The sequence below is a fragment of the Myodes glareolus genome, chromosome 2 (assembly GCF_982192425.1).
Source record: "Myodes glareolus chromosome 2, mMyoGla1.1, whole genome shotgun sequence".
NCBI lineage: Eukaryota > Metazoa > Chordata > Mammalia > Rodentia > Cricetidae > Myodes > Myodes glareolus.
In genome coordinates, this window is record NC_142027.1 from 50150391 (window position 1) to 50163828 (window position 13438).

Sequence of the window (13438 nt, forward strand, 5' to 3'; positions counted from 1 at the left end):
GATTTTTCAGACAATAGCAAACCCTGGTGAACTACATGAGTTTTTTTTTTTTTTTTGTAAAAGTGTAGTTCTCCAACTTAATTGTACCTCGGGAACTGGTGCATATTGGAAGGACATGTCCCTGCAGATTCTCGTTTGATGGCAGTTTCTAGGTGGGCCTGTGGGTCCTCGTTAGGACCAGCTCCCCTAGTGATTTGCTAGCTGGTATTCTGGAAACCATCTCTGAATTTTCTGGCAGTCGATCAGCGTTCTTGCTTTCGGGATATGTGGTGTCTGGTTATGGGCAGAATTGAAGAGATTACTTAATGTTCTATTCTGTAAAGCCCCACAGACAGAACATTTTATTTTTTCAGTCACATATCTTCAGAATTTTCTGTTTGTTCCTACTAAATTTGCATGTTTTGGCTTAGGAAGGAATACAAATAGACAAGCTTTGTCAGAATTTTTACTTAATTGGCATTATAGGATCCATCAGAATAGGATATCTTTACATATTTTGGCCTTTTCCCTCTTTTTATGCATATGCCCAGATATCTTCACAAAACTAAAATAATTTTTTTAAAAATAAAATGGTTGTATTTAATGTATTTACACAACTTTGTCAAGCAACTAATGATTATGGCATCTAATCTGACCTCTCACAAATATTCAAGCCCATAAGGATAAACAAGAAACACCCCCATTACTAAGAAAATTTTATTTCATGAAAGACAGTCTCTGTCTATTCCACATATTCAATTCCCTTGCCATTTTACATTATAAATAAATAACAAACCAATTTGGCACATGCCCACCGATTAAAAATAAAAGTTGTCAGAATGAGAGGGGAAAGACAAAAATATGAATTATTAATTATAATATTAAGCAGTACAAAAAAGCCTAACATGAAATGATACCACCTAGAAGAAATTATATCAAAATAAAAATGAGACAATGGTTTAATATTCATAATAAAATTGCATTGTTGTAATTTTAGGCATTTACATATCTAGTACTCATATCAAATTTGATTAAAAGATATTTTCATTATTGTAGAGAAAATTTACTTTTAGAATAGTTATCATAAATGAAAATATTATTTTAAAATCATGTCCTGACTAAATTATCTTACTGACCTAGTAGCTATATTCACTGTAACGTCACATCCCTGCATATTATTTTTCAAATGTTCAACATTTTGGAAAACAAAGAATGCATAATTAACAGAAAGCATGATTAAAAGAAAGCTTTTCTGGATGTTGCTTCGAAGTTTACACCATTCATTAGGGACTGGGAATTAATATTTTTCCATACATTAATTTGAAACAAATATATATTGAATACTGGTTAATTACATAATACAAACTTTTATCAGCAGACACTGGTGAACAACAGTGAGTGCCAATATCAAGGAACTCTGGAAGTATTGTTCTGTGTCTTATGAAGCACTTTGGCTGTGATGCATATGTGTTAGTGGCAGTATGTGATGGCACACACATATAAAGGGTGATGTGAGTCATGAGAAACTTAGCCTTTACATTTTGGTACTTTAAATATTTATTTTTGATGATGCTTCTTTTGTTTCACAAACTACCTTAAAATTACATTTGAAAACTAAAAGCAATTACCAAATAATTTGCCCACATTACCACATTTAGAATAATCTCACAAAAATTAATATAGATGAATACTTTGTTCCCATGAATAACAATCCTGGTTCTATTTAGTAGTGTTCTTAATATTGTAGAAAACCTCCTTGTCTTGTGATAAGTTTCCTTGTTCCATTTCATTTGTTTTTTTTCTATCTTGATAGTTTATTCTTTGAAGCGTGATGTTACATTACAATCTCAATGTCCTTGCCAATATCTTTGTTTTTAATTTTAAGCAAACCTAGTACTCACTGAAGTAAAGAGTCAGATCCGTATCCAAGCAAAGGACAAAAAGTCCTCTTTTTTTTTTCATTTTTACAGTAAACCAACAATTTTGTTTTTGTTGCCTCTATGACATTTTTTTTCAAGCAGCTAAATTCTTACAGTCCCATTTTAGAAAAACTTTTTTGTCACATAATACATTGGCACTATCTGTCAACATGGGTTCTAATTTTAATTTACATTCCTTATGAGTTTCTAGCATTAACTCTTAGAAAGCATTATGCTTGGTACAGGACAGTTGGCTTTGTGGTTAACAGAACTTTTTTCTCTTGTAGAGGATTCAAGTTTGATTCCCAGCATTTACATGGTAGCCCACAGCCAAATGTAACTTCAGTCCTAGGTTCCTCATCTTTCCATCCTCCTTAGGTACCCAGGGTGACACATGGTACACATGCACACATGCATTTAAAACACTTGTATATTTAAAGTAATAAAATAGATACATCTAAAAGGAAAAAAAATATAGAAAATCTCACCGCACTGTTGTTACCATCACCTCTAAGCATTTGCTTGTCCCCTCATCCACAGTGGTATAGCGACACATTGTCCCCACAATGTAGATCATGCACTAAAGAAGTCTTAGAGAGCAAAGTTTAATTTCCGTTACACTCTCAGCTCCAGTGCCTCTGTGATCAGAGGACATCAGTCCTTTCAGTGTTACTTTCTTGTCCGATTGTTATGCAGGACTTTTCTGTCTCCTGTAGTCTTCAGTGCTTCAGAGTGTTTATTAAGCTTGGTCTTCTCTTATAAATCATGTAAGTTTCATGGCCTTCCATTTTTCTTAGTTTATTCCTTTAGGATTCACTGGTTTTCACTGTGAATAGCATGTCACAGCTGCTGCCATCAAGTGCTCTCCTCTGCTGTGCTTTTTCCTTTTTCAAACAGGGTCTCCCATAGTCAAGGCTGACCCCAAATTGTTGTGTAGCTGAGGGTTACCTTAAACTCTCAATATCCCAGCCTCTGCTCCTCTGCTGCTGGGATTAGTCATGCACCACTGCACCTGGAGTTGATGTGCTTTGTTTTAGTAATTTTTTGTTTGCTCAGTTTTGGTAAATGTTAGTCCCAGTAATTGTTCTTCTTTTAATTTTAGTTATTAAACTGCTGAGTAAAATAAAAGTAGCATAAGCAGTGCCAGAAAACTAAGTGCAGGACAAGCAGATGACTTCTCGTAGCTCTGATGAATGAGGCAGAGATGAAGACATTGTAGTCAAAGACCATTATAGAATCAAAGAAAAAACACTTTAACAAGCATCATCACAGAATAAAGGAACATATTGTCTATAAATGATTATTAAAGTCTGATCATAAAAAATAACCTGAAGAAAGCAACTGGCATATAGATGTGTAAATTTGTTAATGCTTACTTTGATGTTTATTGCAAGTTTTTCATCTGCAAGCTAACACATTAAGAAACATGCATTCCTTACTTCAATTATCTTTACTCCAAATTCATGAGAATAGGTATTGTTACTTTGTTAATTCTGGGATTGTGAAATAGTTTGAAAGATCACTTATTAGAATACATTTATGACTTAGCATTAGTTATTTTGCTTTCCTGGTTCTTTATTATTTAGACAGTTTTAGACATTTTTAGACAATTTAAAGACACAGCATTTGGGAATGTATTATCTTGAAGTGTTCAGTTTATTTAAGTTACTTTTCAAACTTAGGTTCCTTAAGAGCAAGAACCTCTTTGTTTGCTTTCTCCATGACCATATGACCATAAGAATTGCTGCAAAGTATTTCTTCGGGTCCTTTAACTATCATCTGTTTGTGCTGAAGAATTTGGAGGAGTTTAGTTCTAGGTACTGGTGTCATTTCGTCTCCTCCACAGTTCTACCTCTACTTACCTCTGTGTGTTGCAGATAGCAAAAGCAACCCCGTGAATGGTGAATACCAAGTCTTTGTATTTCACACTAGACATATACAGTTCACAATCCAGAGGCTCTTCTGGATTATGCTTTTGAAAACTCCCCTAATGCAGGAAGGAGAGGTCTAAGAGTGAGAAAAGAGGAATAAGGTAGCTAAATGCTGCTGTGGAAGAAGAAAACAAACCACTTTCATGAGCAAAACAAGGTATTTCTGGCACCATCAGTGCCTTCTTCAGAAAGCATTCAAGTACAATAAGAGTGACCAGGAATCAGAGCTGCAAATGAAATATCAAGCACCCCAAAAACGAATCTGGCCTGACACTATATCATATCACCATAAGAAAGAACTAGGAAGATTTTCAACCCTCTATTGACTTTTGTGTCCATGTAGATTTAGCCACAAGGAAACTAACTCTTGGGAAATCCAGACCTTATTGAGCTCTATGTGATGAGCCAGTGAAGTAATGAGAGTAAATACACTGTACTATGAATGTACACAACCTGACTAGGTCTGTTTTTATAAATGGGTAACATTTCCTAGCAACTTATTTGGAAAAATCATGTTTATAATATATGTGTTTACACAAAACCAATAAAATGTCTTGTGTGTGTTGGAACATTTTGCTTTTATGTCTGGTAAACCATTTACTTTACCTCCTCTTCAGTGTCTGTTGGAACATTTATTTTATATTCTCCATTTCATTCCTGTTGGAGCATTTATGTATGATTTGTTTGTTACTTTTATCTGTTGATCTTGCCCTCCCCATATGCTCATGTCTGACTGGCCTAGTTTCCCACATTCAGTATGTGATCTCTAGCCCTTCTTAAATATTAATTAGTGTAATTGAATTCCCTCCAGTATTTCTAACCCCAGGCACCTGAATCTCAGTGTTTTTATTAGAACTGAATTGCGCATTTAAAGCCCAACCCGCTTCCCCATCCCCCATTGCCCAAACAACTTTTCTTGATTAGGTAAAGGTCGGGGTACATGTTTGCCTCAGAGAAAGTCTGCATGGAAACTAAAAGCATTATATATTACACCTTTTTCAGCTAAAGGCTGAAAAATACAAAGCTATTTTGGATCTTTGACAAAGGAAATCATCCAGAGTAGATAGGAAAAAGGCTGTACCTCTCTTTAGGTATACTAACGGGGTTTAAGAACTGCCCTTATACAGAGCCATGTGTGGAGAGAGTTCAAAACCTCGCTGTGCTCTGGCAGCACCTCGGGGGTCTTGAGAATGACATCTGTTTAGAGTCCTCTCTACTGTTCCTGCGCCCTCGTCTCTCTCTGACAAGCCTGCCCTTTTAGGGTGCTTTGGTAATTTCTCAGAAGTGACTCTTTCCTGGGGAAGTAGCAGGGAAACGGAAGAGACTGTGAAATGTGGTATGGAGTACCCCTGAGGATTGTCAGTTATTGCCTGCCCTATCTCAGGACATAGGTTAAAAACAAACACCGAGAGATAGGAAACTGTCTCATTTATAGGAAGTTTGAAAACTCGGTTTGGGAGAACAGTTTGGTGTTAGTGTGGAGAAAAAGTCTGGAGTGGATCACTAAAGCAAGGAAATGGAAAGATGTGTGTTGTGTGCCCCTAAAAAAAGTGCTTGCTAGAAAGTAGAATGGCTTCAGTGAAAGTTCATTCACAATATGTGATGCAGTCTCTCCTGAGCTTTGCAGAAGACAGCAGTAACTCATGTAACTAAAGATAAAATTAGCAACTCCTTAAATGAAAAGCCCATGTTTGTAGACTTTTAAATTTTATCTTAAGTATATTATTGTTTTGCCTCTGTATATGTTATGCACCATTTGTGGGTCTTCAGAGGTCAGAAGAAGGCATCAGATACACTAGAACTGGAGTTATAGATAGTTATGACCTGCTATGTGGGTGCTGGGAACCAAACCTGGGTCCACCTACATCACCTCTGTAAGAGCAGTAAGGGATCTTATCCATTTAACCATCTTGCTAGCCCCAGTCATTTAATTTTATTTTTTAATTATCAAATTTGCTGATAATTTCTTGCTTGCATATAGTGCATTATGATTGCTGTCACCCTTCCCCACACCACTCCTCACTCCCATTTATCTACCCTGCCGATACTATAAATTGCTTTCAAGTCATTTTGTTTTGTTTTGTGACTCAGCCCAGTTTAAGCAGGACCATTTGTGTACCCGTGACTATCCACTGGAGCCTAGTGGGCTCCATTAGTGGTTCCTTAATTGAAAACAATGTCTGCTTTTCACCCAGAATCTGTCAATAGCCAGTCCTCAACAGGGAGGGTAGCCCTTTGAAGCCTTCCCTACTCCATGGTTGACTGGTGGCAGGTCTAGTCAGCTGCACTCAGTGACAGCTACTGGTCATTATTGCACTGATTGTGTCATGACTAGAAGATAGCATTTCATAATTCTTCTCCACATCTTTCAGCTCTTTCATTCTTTCCACTCACTGTTGGGATGTTCCCTGGCCCTTAAAAGGACTAGACAAAAAGTCCTGTTCAGGGATCAGAACTCAGCTGTCAACTGTTGTCTGCACCATGGTCAGCCGTGGATTTCTGCACTCACTGCACAGGGAAGCTTCTCTGATTAAGGCTGAGGGTAGCCTTTGTCTGTGGATATGGGCATACAAATTTAGAAGTTAGCTTGATGCCATGGTATTTGTCTAAACAATAGCCCAAGACTTCCTCAGCAATGGAATTTTTGACAAGACCATTGGGTACAAACAAGTGACTTATTGTCAACGGAAAGATCATTATTACAGAATCATACTAAGCTTTATCTTGGCCCCTGAGGTGTTGGATTTTGATGTTGTTGTTTAGTGGTTTAGATAATTATATGTTCACCATATTTGCAGTCGATAGGACTCCACATACAAAGAAAAGTTGAATAAAGTAACTAGGTTCCCAAAGTGTATTGAAAAAATACAGTGAGCCATATCTAACCATATAATATTTAAAGTAAATAATGGAGGATTCTGTGTTTGCATTTTAAGTCTACTCGTGAATAATATGAGGCAAAGATGTACAAAAAATCTAAACAAGCAGAAACATCTTTAAAAGTGAGTGACCAGGAGATTGGGAGAATGAATTGAATCATCTGAGGAATAGTTAAGGGAGTTAGAATTGTTTGAAAATCTGGAAGGCAGGAACAAAGCTATCTTCATATATGTGAAGGGCAACTGGAAGTTGTCTACAAGGTATTTTAGGTTGCTTTCTGTTATTCCAACAAGAACACGAGAAATGATGAAACCTTCAAAAATACAAAATTCCATTCAATATCAAAACTATTACAATAACACCCTTCTATGTTCAAAGGTTGAAAACGGAAAAGGGCAGGAAATAGATTAGATTACAAGATAGATCTAGTTCAACCTCCAAAATGGCATTTCCTGACTCTCTGTTTAGGGACATTTCTTGAACCTCTCATAATGGGTAAAAAAAAAAAACCATTTTAAGCAGTCACTTTAATGTGACTTTAAGAATTTCCTACTGTGCATAAAGTGGAGAGAATTTTAGTGTTGCTGTTAGTCAGTTAGAGCTGTCAAAAGATACTACCACAGACTAGAAGTTTAGACAGGAGAAATTTATTCCTCAGTTCCAGTGACTAGAAGTCTAAGGGAGTCAACAAGTTTGGTTTCTTCTGGGGACTCACTCCTTGCTTTGCAGAAAACCATTTGCTTGCTGTGTCCTAAAATGACCTTTTCCTGATGTGACTGTGGGGATACCTGTTTCTTCTTCTCTTTAAAAAGACAATTCCCTATTGTACTAGGGAACAACCTTATGACATAGTTTAATCTCAGCTACTCTTTCAAAGGCCCAGTCTTCATAGAGAGTGACATTGGGGCGAAGAACTTCAACATCGTAGTTGTAGAAACACAGATAGTTAATAACATGATGATATTACCTGAAATCTTAATTCCCTAAGTCCAAGGTAGTTGAAGCGATTAGTTTAGTACTTGTACAGTTGTTAATATTAATGACTCTGCTGATTCTGGTAATTTGTCAATAAAAATAAAATCCAACCTGTTTAATAGTGGCACACTCTTATAATCCCACTGTTTGAGAAGTGGAGGCAGGAGAATAGATCAAGGTCAGACTTAAGTATATTGTAAGTTCAAAGTAAACCTGGAAAACATGACACCATTTTAAAAATTACCAAAAATAAAATTCAGAAGCCTCTATAAACCAACTCTGAAGTTGTGAAGTTCCCTAAAATCTCATCATAGTATGATGCCTATCCAGGATATAAAGCAATCTTTCAATAAATGTTTCTTTTAATATCCAAAAATTCAATTTCATTTTACAAATATTTACATTTTGCTACACCTCTCTTGACTTCTGCTGCCCAGTTTACCAATGTGGCTTCTGGTAAAACCTCTGTCTCATGTGGAGGAACTCTTTTTTCTATTTTTAAATGCCCTAAGACAGAAATTGTCTCAAAGTAAACAACAACAACAAAAAACCCACTGCATCACAGATCACAAATAAATGCATCTATAGTGTAAAACTAAAAAGTGGTGTGTTAGTTTATCAAAGAGATTCCAAAGTCTGAATTTATAGCTTTGAGACTGTTCAGAAGAGTATAAAGATTTGACTTTGTCCATAGATGTCCTGTTTATGCTTGTTTTATTATTTATATGTCTCCACTTACATAAACACCCGTAGCTTAAAGTTAAGACTTGGTCAGAATTTAACACTTAGGTTGGCTATTCTCTTGGTTCATTTTTCTTGCCAATGGTACTGTGCTGTGAACATGGTGAGATTGATTTGTGTCTTAATATTTGGAGTGATTTTTCGAAGTTAGGACTGGAAATCAGGGAAATGACACATCCTCTCCCTTGAACGAGCCTCCTTGTGCAGTTTAAGTAACATTGGAAAGAAATTCATCTTCACAAGGAAGAACCAAGAAAAGCTGCAAATGACAGCAGAGCTGGTAGAATGCTACACAGGAGGACCTGCACCACAGCACCGCAAAGCCAGGCGAAACCCCAAAATACTGCAATTCAGTCAGCTGCCTCCTGGGGAACAGTTCCTGCAACTTCATGCTTTCAGTGAGAATTGAGTCGGTAGTGTGCTGGGAAGTGTATAGTAGCATCTACACTCAAACCAAGCTTGTCACCCTCAGCAGTCTCCATATTACTGTAGGAGATTCCATGTACATAGAGCTCTATTGGTGCTTCTTGTTCGATGTGCTTTCTTGACACAAAATACATATTTAGGAAAGATTAATTTCTTTATATTTTTCACCAGTTCTTAACTCTGTCATCCTCTGGTGGAGATAATGTTAATATTATTCTATTTATATAACCTACTGGATTCTTGGAACAATCCAATAATATGATGTGAGACTATAAGCAGAAACACTTTGTAAATACTATTTTTTCTGCTAATGAATGGATGGGGACTTAGCTAGAAATGGAACTGTGACTAGATAGGATTTTACATTCATGCTGCTTCCTAAGAGACATTATAGACCTCATCTTGTTTTCTTTTAAACTGCCTGAGCTTATTTTCAGAATGAAGTGTTTAGCAACAGGTATCAAAGTTTATGTCTATTTTCTGTGGAGGATACTACATTCTCTTTCTTTTAAATACAGAAAGATTATTATCTCTTTGTATCCATAGGCCTCTGGGTCCATGGTGGGTACTGTCACCATGTGACAATTATTTCTATTGTATTGTGATAATTATTGTTATTATTATTAATTATACTTTGTACTTATATAGCATATTTTAGAGATAGATAGATGGCTAGGAAATAAACTTGTTGTTATTGAAATATTATTACAGTTTAGACATTTCTATATCTACCTTAGACTGTTTTCAGACACAAAAAACTTTCATATGAATCATCAGTTACGACTTTATTAAATCCTACCTTTGAAAATAAAGTACTAACCTGAAAAATACTGCATTTTTATTTTAAATACATTTTAAACACAAAGCTCTTTATTTTTAATTTCTGCCCTTTAAAAATAGTTTTTACAGTATGGTTGCTATATAGTAAAATTTCTCTTGAAGAACCTTTTAAAGCAGAAGGTGGAGGTGATTAAACAGTGACCCACACCTAAGTGAAAAGGCCTTCGTCCTTCTAACTACTGATTGCCTGTTGAAAATAAGGGCGAAGCAAGGTAAAGTGAGACTTGTGATTTTTAAGGCGAGTAATATAGTGTTGTCTAGCACTGTGACTGATAGAGGCTCTTCTGAACAGAAACTCCATTGTCTTCAGTCTCATGATCCTGTTATTTTCGATTCTTAGCTAGTATTAGAAGTAGTTAGTTTTAAGTTTCCAGGTTGGTTGGCCCAAATTTATTCTCAGCATGGGTCTCCTTGTTGCCGCAGTTTGGCACCTGTGCTAATAAAGAAGGGAGGTCAATGTAAGAGGTTTGTCCTCGGTAATCTTCATGGAAGTTCTTCTCTGACTTACTTAGAAAAGTTCAGAGGAGATGAAAGAGTTACTGCTATTTGTTCATTTACTACTTTGGGGGAATTTTCCACATTTGGAAATGATCTTACCACCTTCTCCACCTGACTCTCTTTAGGAAAAAATACCATCTTATCCTCTGCTGAAGCAGTGGGTGTCAGAGTGATCAGTGGCATTAGCATGGCCTAGAAATGCCTTAGAAATGAAGAGCCCCTGATCTCACCCTGTTCTACTGGATGGAAACCGCATGTTTGCATGTACAGTATGTATTGAACTATCTACCTGGGTGATTCAGATATTCACTACAATCTGAGATCCAATGTTCCATAGAGATGTTGAATTCCACTAAGAAAATGTTTTGTCAAAAGCTGTACCAAAGATATGCAATTCATTTTTCAATACTGGCTATTATACTCTAAGCTCATCTTATAGTTTCATCCTGAAGTGTTCAATAGCTTCCTAAACTCTTCTAAATTCTAAAATGATCTTTGTGCTGTTTTGTAACCAAATGCTGTTCATTCTATATTATCCAACTCAGATCCTCCTTGCAAAATACTTACCAACTGTGCGACTGTTCTCTTAGTTTTGTCTTCCTAAATCTCTTTATACCTGTGTAGTTCATTTAAGGCTTATCTTGGTATATTGTATATATGCTGCAAAAATTGTGTTTTGATGAACAACAGTTGTATTTATTCAGTGCCCATCCAAATCACCAGAGTTTTTTTAAAGAATTACTATGACCGCATTTCTGACACCTTCAGTAGCTAACCCTAGCTCACATGGTGTGTACTGAAAAGATTTTCCTTCTGACAGACCCTTGACCATTAGGATACTTGCCTTCTAGTAGTCATAAGTATTCTCATGAGGATGTCTGGTTTGCACCCAGCAAAATCATGTGTTCAATAGCCATCATAGAGCACCCTTTACTTGTGACATAATTTTTAAGATTTTTTTTTAATTTTTAAAGTGTTCCTCATTCCTGCTCTCCCTCTCTCTTCCTCCCCCACGTGTGTGTGTGTGTGTGTGTGTGTGTGTGAGAGAGAGAGAGAGAGAGAGAGAGAGACAGACAGACAGACAGACAGACAGAGATAGAGACAGAGACAGAGAGATTCTTTGTGGTTGGTGCACATGACTGCAGCAACCATGGAGGCTGGCAGAGGGCATCAGATCCTCTGAAGCTGAAGATATAGCTAGTTGTGTTACCTGATGTGAGTGCTGGGAACCAAACTTGGATCCTCTACAGAAGTTACAGAAGTAGTGTATGTTTTTAGCCTTTGAGATATCTCTCCAATACCCCTCTACATGTTGCACCATATACAAGAACTTTGAAAATACAGAACTAATGGTCATTTTTAGCATAATGTTATTTTGTAATGTTTAAGATACTTCTAAACTTTTTCCATCCCTTCTTTCTTAGGAAAGTCTTGGAATTGGAAATGTTTAAATTTCTTGTTAGATTCAAAACCATCTCCATTTAGATTTAAAAATATTCACTGTAACAAATTAATTTATCAGTTGCATTTAAAATGTCAAATTTTCAATTATACATTGATTTTATTATTAGTTACCATTAATGCATTTTAAAATACTTTGTTCTCATTGCCTTTAAAAGAAGAAATAAATAATTTTGTTTATTTAAAGAATTTACTGATTTTCAGATATTTTACTATATTCTTGTAAAAGGAAAAACGATGAGTTGGTAATGACTCTGACCCATGTTTGTCTACTCACATGTACCTAAAGGATAATTATTCAAGAACTGTGTTTAAGTGAAGAAAACTGAATTTTTTAATGTGATGAGCATAACGATACTCTGAAAATATTATATTTACACATGACTTTCATGTGACTAAATTCTTACCTAGGCAATAGGATGCATAGGCTCCTTTGGATCAGGTCACCCTCCATAATTACTTTAGAAATAAATATCTGATACAACTATACTGAAAGTCCTCCCAATCCTGTCAGGATCAACCAGATTGTTACGAAGTGTGTATTCCTAGATTCTACACTACAAACTGAATCAGCACTCTGGGACTGGAGCCCAGCAATTTGCATTTCTAAATGATCACTTCCAGGTGACGCTTATGCTCAGTAAAATTTGAAAGTCATGTCTATTTGGATTCATTCTCTACTTGCCTGGTGAATGAAATCTTGCAGAAAATGGATCTGTGAATTTTAAACTGTTTGTTTTAGGCAGGAAGTCTAGGTGACAACCTTCAGCAATTACTGTGTTTGCCTTTAATAGGCTGTTATTGCATTCTGACATTTTTTGTGTACTGGGCACTTTTATCTAAATTAATATAAAACCCCAGTAGCTCTGTGAGGTACATATTCTTGATCCCCATATTAAAAGGATGTTCATTGAGGTTTAGAGAAGTAAATATCTGAAGACAGCCCAACAAGTTAATTGAATTCATTTTGACTCTAGAATATGTTCTTAAACTCTGAAACAGGGATTGAAATATCAAAACCAAATCTTTTCAGTCATCCCTTTCTCTTTCTAAAGACTCCTGCATTGAGGGTTAAAATAGATGGCAGCTAATTCCAAGTTTATGTCCAAACTCTGAAATTCTGTGTCAGGCAACACAGTCATCATAGATGATATGGTTGTAAGTTATGTTACCAAGTGATTGTCTCAATCAGTAAACATCGCCTTCAAGGTTAAAACCTTGAAGAATGGAAGAAAAGCCACTATACATCTGGCTGTTTCATCATCTGCCTCCTTCTCTACTACCCTTTGGAGACTGGAATATATATTTTCCTATGTAAAGGGAATGAGCTTTTTATCTTCTAATTAAGAGATTTCCCACAACAATATCAGGCCTCATTTCCCTTAACAATGGCTTGTTTTGATAAATCTTTTGCAAATACAGCTGGTATACTGTCTAGCTGACTCAACGCTTCTTAACTCTGGCTACACTCACATCACCTACTGACTTGAAGAATATACAGATTTTTGTTTCTGCAGTCTAAAGATTCTGAATCTTTTGTTCTAGAACGGGGACTAGGTGGCTCATTGTTTATAAAGCCTCATCCTTGTATCTGTGAGAATCCCAGGATTAACAGTCATTGATCCAATACATTACTCTTAAAAATCCAGAGTTAGCAAATGCCCTAAAGGAATAAGTATAGGAAGGAAAGCTTCTCTGGAATTCCTACAGTAAGCTCTTTGAAGTAAAAGTCGAACCTTTGAGCAAAAAGGAAGGCTATTGTTTAAGCCAGGCATCTTCAGATTGAGT

The 13438-nt window shown here is 36.2% G+C and overlaps 1 protein-coding gene across 29 annotated transcripts in view; it reads left to right on the forward strand.

The window, feature by feature from the left end:
- Positions 1 to 13438, forward strand: part of Zbtb20 (zinc finger and BTB domain containing 20) — a 758948-nt gene that overhangs the window by 377523 nt on the left and 367987 nt on the right. For 2 of the 29 annotated variants that reach the window (XM_085685618.2, XM_048422829.3), the window contains exon 1: positions 10326 to 10458. The exons of the other annotated variants lie outside the window; for them this stretch is intronic. The gene's annotated coding sequence lies outside the window, so the exon portion shown is untranslated. Of the gene's footprint in view, positions 1 to 10325; positions 10459 to 13438 lie in introns of those variants that run through there. 29 annotated transcript variants of the gene reach the window in all.